The sequence below is a fragment of the Macrobrachium rosenbergii genome, chromosome 21, assembly GCF_040412425.1.
Source record: "Macrobrachium rosenbergii isolate ZJJX-2024 chromosome 21, ASM4041242v1, whole genome shotgun sequence".
Taxonomy (NCBI): Eukaryota; Metazoa; Arthropoda; class Malacostraca; order Decapoda; family Palaemonidae; genus Macrobrachium; species Macrobrachium rosenbergii.
In genome coordinates, this window is record NC_089761.1 from 37,236,773 (window position 1) to 37,244,272 (window position 7,500).

Below are 7,500 nucleotides of genomic sequence, written 5' to 3' on the forward strand. Positions count from 1 at the left end.
TATATTCTTGAAAATCGCTTTTACATATACAGTAGAAATAGAATTAGGAAGTCTGTTATCATTTCATATAATGTATTTTCTATATACCATAAATATGCATGACCATTAACTATTATTAACAACCTTTATCAAATACCCAAAGAAAAAATTGCTTAATACTAATTCACCCGCACAAACCAAAGAAAAAACCCCGACTTGCTAGAGTTCATGATTCTTTTATTTGACATACGAATCTAGAAAAAATATAAGTCTACAATAATAAATTTATTCATTAATAACAAAAGAAGCAATATGACAATGGCCAACTATGAATGTGAAAATCATTTTGTATTCGCATTTGCAGCTTCCCTGACTGACGTCCATCTGATTCGAAAATTTTCGAGAGGAAATTGTTCCAAACGTATACCGCTCCCTCAGAGCGACTCTCTCATACAGCATGCAAATAAATCACCACGAAAATCCAGTTTCTGTATCACAGGGGAGGATTATGTCAACATGATATATATGCCTTATAAGTACAGACCTCACAAGCTGCAACACAAAATGATTTTGCCGGCGCGGGATAGCAGACTTCATTGCAAATACAGGTTAATACCCCATACCGAGGGGTGAGATTTGTCCGGATCTCTCTCTCTCTCTCTCTCTCTCTCTCTCTCTCTCTCTCTCTCTCTCTCTCTCTCTCTCTCTCTCTCTCTCTCTATACACACAAACAAAATGTATATTTCATCAAACCCTCTTTACAACAACATAAATGAAAAAGAACCATTGTAGAACCATTATATATATATATATATATATATATATATATATATATATATATATATATATATATATATATATATATATATATATATATATTTGTATGTATATATATATATACTTAATATATATATATATATATATATATATATATATATATATATATATATATATATATATATGTATATATATATATATATAGTTTCCTATTTGTATATATTTTGATATGACAGAATACCCAAAACTGTATTCCTTTTGAATGAAAATGTTTATCAAAAAGAGAAGTCGAAATGGCTCCCACCACTAACTTATTAGCTATTTAATTCCTCTTCTTGAGAAAAAAAACCGAAAAACTAATATTCACCTTAAAATGATCTTCATTTGCTTCATGAAACTAAGCAGAGAAGACATCCAGCACCTTTAAATTGAAGCGAAATGGGGAACACTCTGACAGAAAACATATGATTAAGCGACACAGGAGTCGCTCTAGCGGTCTATGCATTAGTCATCTCTTGTTTCCCTGGGACTAGATAAGTTATGAAGGTTAAGACCAACGTGGCTGTTGCTGGAAGGATGTCACGGTGGAATCATGGCTATAAATTCTGGGGTTTGCTGTTTTTTTTTAAATATTATTATTGTGTAAGTTTATATATATATATATATATATATATATATATATATATATATATATATATATATATATATATATATATATATATATATATATATATATATATAGACTGGACTATCCTTGAGAATATTTATTATTTCATGAAACAAGGATTTGTTAATTAGAATTGTTTGTAAATCATCAGATGATATTTTGTCATGTTTATGGTCCAAGACCAGAGGGTTATATCTGCTATTTAATTAAAAGAATTTTTGTCCTTTGAAAGTTGCCTGTGAAGACTGTCATAGATGGATGAGAATTCCTCGAACTTTGATTAGAGAAAATACGGATTAAAATAAAATACCTCATTAGAAGTATGCTGAAATTAAATTATTATTATTATTATTATTATTATTATTATTATTATTATTATTATTATTATTATTATTAAATTATTATTATTGTATTAAAATAAACTATTATTATTACAGTCTTGTTATGAGAACTTAAAAACAAACTTTAAAAGCAAGGGTAAACAAGACGCACTGGCTTGTTTGGAAACGCATTTTTTGTAAAGAATGCGTGATTATTTGTTTTAAGTTCTCATATTAGCTGAAGAAGGGAGCTGAGCAGGCTCTAAAGCTCCTGGAATTTATTTTATCATTTGTAATATTCTTACTTTACATAAATGTGGATTTTGTTTTTATAAACATATTCACGGGATTGTGAGAAGATTTGCATTATTATTATTATTATTATGTGAAACGCTATGATTATATTCAAATGATAACGAATATTCTGTGATTGTTTTAATAACTGCAGCTTCTTCAATTTAATTGTTTCTGATTCCTTTAATTATGATTGCGAATGCAAAACAGTGATAAATATTACCCACCTGTATAAACGTCCACACCCTGACCACACCCCACCCCAACAAAAAAAAATAATAAGATCTATGTTAAAATGAATATGAAAAGGAAAATCATGCGGAAGTCAGGAATGATAGTTTAACACGATCAGCTCTGATTTTCATTCACTTCAAACGTTTACTGTTCAACACAACATCAATTTCCTTAACAAATGCAGGAAAACATGACTTCCAGTACAGATATTCCAATTGTCAATAAATTTCAAAAGTATTTAGAGCTTTTTATTTGTTTTTACGTTGAGCCAAGAAACTTTACAGCATAAAGCCTCAATTACAGTTGCGCTGTGACCACTTACTTCCTTGTTCCTAATACAGGACAGCCGAGTTCAGCTGGTATCGATCGGAGACGCAAAACAGCCACGCATCACCTCATCACGGCATTTCACGTTCAAAACGAGGATGAGCGTGCAATTCTAAATGCCAAATGAGACATCTAACTCAGTGAATGCATTTCCTGAGATTAATTAAAATTCATAACTCCATATTTCGCTCACGTCGCTCATTTCGTTTTGTTCCGGTCACAGGAAAGTTTTCTGCTCATCGTGTTAAAAGCGTCTGGAAAGAATGACACGATCTGTATGTCTCTTTAACAGTTTGTCTTGTGTGTTCTGATAACGTGTGATTATTGCTCTCTATTTCTTTCAATCCGTATTCGGTAAGACTAAGGTTTCATCATTTTTATGTTTTTAAAGAAAATATCTAAAGCGTAAGTCATACAGTCTTTACAAATGCTCACAGCTTTTTGGGGATTTTCTCTCCTATTGTGTGTATATATATATATATATATATATATATATATATATATATATATATATATATATATATATGTGTGTGTGTGTGTGTGTGTGTGTGTGTGTGTGTGTGTATATATATATTTATTTATATATATATGTGTGTTTTGATTCAATATAATAAGAACTGAGATGATAAATTAAAATTATATGATTCTCTTTTCAGCTCATGTCTATTTCATACCACGATAAAAGCAAAAGGAATATCTTTGTTTGTACTTCACATATTAAAAGATATTTTTGGGGATCTTAGGTATTATAGTACTTTCAAATAAGCAGGGGATTAAAAGGCTCTAAAACCCGAAGAGTTAAAAAGTGTTATGACCTAATGGATTAAGATCTTTACACGACCTGGAGAATTACAAGACTTTCTGCTGGATTAAACTATCTAATGCATACGATAAGACCATGAGGATTAAGTGACATTCCTAACATTAAGAATTAATAAACATTTTAATTTTATGCCTCGAATACCTGCTGGACATTTTTGTAATATGGAGATTTAAAATATTTTCCTGGCAGTAAGAATTACAGAACGTTGATACGCCACATGATATTAACAGACTTTTATAACTTGAAGAAAAAAAAGATTTTTCTAGGTATCTGGAGAACAAAAAGAATATAACCTGAAAGATTGAAAGTCTCTTTTACGTCTTAAAGAGACTAAAACTTTTCTCTGTGAATAATTAATATACAAAAGACTGTTACACATGGAGAAGGAAGTGACATTTTCATGGTAAAAGTAATTTTAAAAAATTATCATTTGAAAGATCTGTGACCTTTTTCCAAACTGGAAAAAATCAAACTCTTAAAACAGAAATGTTTAAAAGACCTTTTTACACCTTGTGGCAATGAGGGACTTTTATAGCGTGAGTGACTGAAGGACATATATCACCTGAATAATTGAAAGACGTTTGGAAGACCACTTTAATGAGTGGTCTTTTATATATGACTCGAAAAAGAAGGGATCCTTCTCTAAATGTTGGCAGGAAAGGTACTTTCATTCTTCCGAAGATTTACTGGCGGTCGAATAACGACCACTGACATTATCTTGGGTCGATACGTTGGGCTGCCATAAAGAAATAAACTGAGAATGAATTTACTTTCTTCTTTTATCAAGAGTTTTTAGGGCGATTTCAGAAAAAAAAATCCTTCAAAGCTTTAGTGAATGTCTGGGAATTTAAATATGTTTTATGTTAAATTGATATTTCAATGATGTATTATTAATCTCTAGTTTATTATGACTATATCCAATGAAAACCTTGATTTTGGCAACGGAATGAATGGACCCTTTTAATGGCATCACCAAAAAATAACATTTTGGTGCTATTCACAAAATATCCAGAATAAAATGTATTTATTGTATTTAAAGTATTACTTCATGTTAGAGAAAGTGTCCTACGGTATTGCTAGTCTCTTCCACTCGGGAAAATGCAACAGAAATAGGAAATTAAAGACAGGGCAAATGTCTGAAGGGGAGCAGAGGAGAAGGGAACCAGATGGTCATGAAGACAGACGAACGTGTCTGTATACAGAAAACAAAGACAGACACAGAGTAATATGTAAATATAAATGGAATGCTGGTTATTGAATTATCAGAGACAGATAAAGCAACTGTTTGTATTATTATTATTATTATTATTATTATTATTATTATTATTATTATTATTATTATTATTGTTGTTGTTGTTGTTGTTGTTGTTGTTGTTATATTATTATTATTATTATTATTATTATTATTATTATTATTATTATATTATTATTATTATTGGCTTACAAACTATGGCATTCACACCAAAAGCATTCAGATACAAAGTGAGAGAGAGAGAGAGAGAGAGAGAGAGAGAGAGAGAGAGAGAGAGAGAGAGAGAGAGAGAGAGAGAGAGAGAAGGAAGGAAAAATTATAAGCAACTAAAATAACGACACTTAGATTAATAATAATTGACGTAATTAATGCAGAAAAGAAGACGTGGTTCTCATTGCTCAACGCATCACAGCACTTCATTACCATACCACGCTTGTGGTCGACTTGATTAAAATCAGAAGGATTGCTGTGAAGTGCGGCTTTAAAGATGATATCATACTTCATCCTGCATCTACATAAACTGAGTTACGTGCTTTAGTGTTTCAGCGGTATGACTGTTTAAACCTCTGTCTGTTGCATTTGTCCTCTCTGACTTATGATGACATATATGTAATTGCTAGTTTGAATATCTGTGTTTTATTCATGAATATAAAATGAATGTAACTTTTTATTCAACTTTTGGCTACTGCGTTCATAAATATAAAGATAAACTTCAGTTCTTTGGAGAAATATTAAAATGACCTGAAAATGCGTACGTGAAACATTAAAAAAATTGACAAAATTTAATATAATTTTATCAAAGAGCAATTATTTCAAAATTTCAAGAAATCTAATAAAAAAAATCAGTATGATAAACTAGGAACCTTGAAAATACCCACACTCAAACAACATACAAAGGTAAAAAGAAATATCAGTTTAATAAGCACTGTAATAGCTAGTATTATATTCCATGAAACAACGTATAATTCGTATTCATTTTCCCCTCTTATACCAGTAGAACGAGCCAGTATATTCGAGCACTACCCAAAACCTTGGCTATACAAATAGAGCTACCTCTGCTATAAAACACATAAATTCTCTCTTACATAAGAATCTCTATTTGGGAATGTTATAGATTCTGCATACGTCATGTCATTATTCAGAATTATTCACCTCGGTCGTCAAAAACTTCAGTTCAACTAAGACCCTAGACATGTTGCACTGAACGATAAAAATAACAGTTTGTGGGATGATAGCGAAAATAGCCATTGCAATAAATTACACGAAATATTCAATAAAGAAAAATGGTATTTTTTTTTTAAACATTAGGTGCGTTTGGGTAATTCCGGAAGTAATTCCATTCCCCAAACGAGTTACAACAGCGACGATGAAGAGAAAAAGTTAATTTATTTTTCTTTTTTCCTTTTTTTACGAATGATGAAAACTCGCTTCCTTTCCGGAGTTTTAGTCACTGTCCTCAAGATTAATGGATTTCCTTACACCCAGTTGGAAATTTGCTGGATACGGAAGTAAATATTGGTGAGTTTTCATTCATAAGCAAAAAATATATATGATACAACAATGATTATAATCAAAAGAATCCTGACTGACCATGTATTGAAGCCATCATTATAAAGGAATTATTGAAACAGTCATGTTCCCAAACGCAAAAGGACTTATATCAGCACTCAGTAATAAGACGAAAAATATTTTCTCATATTATGTATAAATGGATAGTATTGCTATAGCATTTATTAAAGTAATCAGAATAAAAATCCTCTGTACATTAATTTTTTTGTGTGAAAATTATTGTTTAAATCTTTTCGTGGTATCTTGAGTATCTTCTTAATAATCTTCTTCAAACTGAAGAAATAACATTTACCTGTTATCAGATTATTATTTATCACATTTTCATCTACTTTTTATTTATCACATAACCTCGCTTTTGATTTACAGTCAAACACTCCGTCAGCTCAAGTGGTGTTGGAATGATGGAAATTCCCAAACACACACACACACACACACACACACAACACACACACACAAATCCCTTATTTTCTCTTGTTAATTAAGAGGTATTTAAGAGGTCCTTGACTCAATTCTGGACAGTTTGGTACTCCCAGGTCCCTGAAGGACCTTTAGAAATATTTCTGTCACCGAATACGATTTGAAGTAATGAGATAAATATTATTTTCATATTATTTATCAGGAGCCTAATCTACTCCCTAATTTAGATTTAATTTTCTTTAAGCATTAGTAGATTAGTAAATGATTATATAAGTTGTCTAACAGTTCAACCGTACTTAGGAACTAACAGTAGGAAGATATATTAAAATGAATATGTAAATTCTTTACAAAAGCACCGCTTTTTTTTTCATCCTGTTAAATGTCAGGAATAAAATCTTGTTTTATAAATATACAATTTCTAACAATCCCTCCCGTCTCAACACCCTCTCTCCCCAAAATAACATAAGATTCAGTCACAGCAAAGAGCATAAAGTAAAATGCACGATACGAGAAAATTCTTGCTGCACATCTAATCATAAAAAAGAACAAAACAAAACAAATTTTTTTATCATAGAAAAATCTACATCACATAACATATTTAAACAAAATATGTCATAGTTTTCTAGAAAGTGACAAGCGACGGGAGGCCCCGAGAGTAAATGGTCACAAGATTTTGGAATTTATTTAATGTGCAAGGAAGCGAGAATATCACACCTGAAGTCTGAGTTGAGAGCAAGACAGAGGGCGGGGGCATGAATATTCAAGCCCATGAACTCAAACCCACACGAACAGTTGCAGGTAAAGCATTTCACTAAATGATTTCACTCCAAAGGACTCATAT